Source organism: Hibiscus syriacus, unplaced genomic scaffold, assembly GCF_006381635.1.
Source record: "Hibiscus syriacus cultivar Baekdansim isolate YM2019G1 unplaced genomic scaffold, ASM638163v2 tig00112523_pilon, whole genome shotgun sequence".
Lineage (NCBI taxonomy): Eukaryota > Viridiplantae > Streptophyta > Magnoliopsida > Malvales > Malvaceae > Hibiscus > Hibiscus syriacus.
This window is the reverse complement of record NW_024063355.1, coordinates 987,621-990,463: the sequence shown is the minus strand read 5'-3', so window position 1 is coordinate 990,463 and position 2,843 is coordinate 987,621. Positions and strand designations below refer to the sequence as shown.

Sequence of the window (2,843 nt, the reverse complement as noted above, 5' to 3'; positions counted from 1 at the left end):
GTGCGGATCATGGGATCCAGATTGGTAAATTTTTTTCAAGTAAATCCTAGGGAAGCCTCTTCCATTGATCTTGTTAAGCTCTTGTTCTCTAGTAACATAAAGAAGAGAAAATTTATCAGATCTTCTTTCGACAAAGAGGAAAGTTTCACGTATAGGTTTATTATAGTCCTTTCGGTAGTGGTACAAAAGTTTCTGCTTATGATGTCGTCCCCGGTGGAGTTGATGGGGAACTTACTAGAATATGTTCTCAACTTTCATTACGCTAATGGTGGCTTCTTTGGTCTCCTAAGAAATATCATGCATGGTATTTTTTTAATCTTTACGTCCATTTCTTGCTAATTTCCACTTACATTGTCTGATCATGTCTTGCTGTACGTTGAACAGTGAAGGTCGTGATTCCACACGGGAAGACTGCAAATTTTCTGTCTTTAATAGGACTTTTAGACGACAGAAAGGAGTTAGACAGTGATATTACACATGGTAATCCCATGTATTATCCTGCACTCTCGATTATGGCTTGTAAAACAGTTTACAACAATGCTGCTAATAACCAAGCTGTAATCGAAGGTCCATGGAAGGTATATATATGAGAGGTTATTATTATTGTTTATCAATGAAATTAGTTCAGTAAACTTCCATTAATAGTTTGCAATGTTTTTTTGATCTGCAGATGGAGTTCTTGGGATTCAAAAATTACTGGAACGGTAACCATTTCAACGACTTGATTTTCATTAATTTTTCAATTTATTAATCAATTCATTTTGCTAATTACCCATTATCTCGTGAATTCACCCTTATTAATGCCTTGCGGCAGATTATACTGGAAAGGCCGACACACACAAGTTGTGATGTTTCGAGATAAAGGTGCTGGCCACGACACCATCGTTGTTTGCTTCAGAGGAACCGAACCGTTTAATCTCAACGATTGGTGTTCGGACATAGACTTGTCTTGGCACGAAATCCGCGACATCGGGAGGATCCACAGCGGCTTCATGAAAGCCTTGGGGATGCAAAGTGATGTAGGGTGGCCGGAAGAAGTGGAGAACGATTCATACACCGGTGGCCGCAACGCACCGTTGGCTTACTACGACATAAGGGACACGTTGAGAACCCTTTTGAGGAAAAACCTCGACACCAGATTTATAGTAACGGGCCACAGTTTGGGCGGCGCGTTGGCTGCTCTGTTCCCGGCGATTTGCTTTTACCACGACGAACGATTGTTGCTCGACAGAATGGAGGCGATTTACACGTTCGGACAACCCAGGGTCGGAGATGAAACATTCGGGAATTACATGAACCTGAATCTGAAAAAGCGAGGTATTCAATTTCACAGATATGTTTACTCTAACGATATGGTTCCTAGGGTTCCTCCTAACCTCGTGTTCAAGCACTTTGGTACCTGCGTTTACTACGACAGCAGATATCAATCGTCGGTAAAAAAACAAAACAATTCATTTTTTTTCTGTTACTCAAACTAAATTTTACTGCTAATATATCTTATTTAAAATTTTGTCTGGAAATTTTAATTTGAATGCAGATAGTTAATGAAGTTCCATTTGAGAACTACTTTTCAATTTGGGGGGCTATAGCGATGCGAAAAAACGCCATTTTTGAGATATTAAGAGGCTTCGTTATGGGGAGAAAGTATGGAGAAGAGTACAAGGAAAGTTGGGTGCTATTTGGCATGAGAATTATTGGATTGCTGATACCCGGTTTGCCTGCTCACTGTGCACAAGATTATGTAAACTCTACTCGTCTCGGAACCGTCCATCTTATTTCTCATCATTTCCACCATTAAAATCGCACCTCGAGGAGTGCATTGCCCTTGCTAGCCTGTACCAGATCTGCCATTTCCACTGTCTTTCAAGTTGTATCTTCTTTTTTCCAGTTTGTTGTAAGATCTATGTTTTAACGTCAAATGAGTTTTTTTTAATACTACTTGCGATTTAAAAGAAAATTTAAGAATGATTTAATGACAAGGTTTAAGGAGTAAATCACTCTTAAGGCTTTCATTTTCTTTTTAAGATATAACAAATCAGAGTTGGTAAATAAATTAATTGCAACACATGCTAGGATTCCTTTTAGGGAATTTGATTAATATTATTATAACTTAAATGCTCAGGGTTTCGTTACCTCCAATGCTACTCCTTTGCTTTTTTTTTTTAAGATGGTACTTTGTATTAGAAATAAAAAAGTAAACCACCTCAAAAACCTCATTAAAAAATCTCCCTAATCCTAAATGGAGGAAAAAGATAGTGACTTGGGGTGGTAAAGAAAAATAGACATAAAACACTTACAACATTGGGACGGTACCCCGCCCTCTCACAAGTCCCATTCTTACACATAAAAAGGTCACCACAAACAAACTGACAAGGTGAATAAAGGATACACTGAGGACCATACACATACATCAAGACCCGAGGAAAAAACCTAAACAACATAACGAAACACCAAAAACCATAACTTGGCCAGAAGCAACGCACTAAGAAAAGCAAGCTCACTAAATGACCCTAATCCAATAAACAATAGCCTTGAAGCTCAAAAAAGAATAAGCAAAACCCGACAATCACCTTATTTCCACATAAGGAACATCACACGAGGACCTACATGTCAGAGCACCATCTCCGACAACCTCCTAGCTTCCCAAAACAATGCATATCCGAGGCTCGACACTCACACTTTGGATAACCGCCTGATAAGGCAGAGGAAAAATACGCGAACGGGGATAAAAGTTAGAGTGGAGAGTGGCTGGCAAGGGTTGGTTATCAAACCAGCTCAACACTCACACTCTTGGAGCATCCAAACACCATATCAACCAAGATTTAACAAAAAAAATCAACCAA

General features: G+C 39.1%; 1 pseudogene; it reads left to right on the top strand.

The window, feature by feature from the left end:
- Nucleotides 1-201: 201 nt before the first annotated feature.
- On the top strand, nucleotides 202-1,799 carry LOC120181401 (annotated as a pseudogene).
- Nucleotides 1,800-2,843: the final 1,044 nt, after the last annotated feature.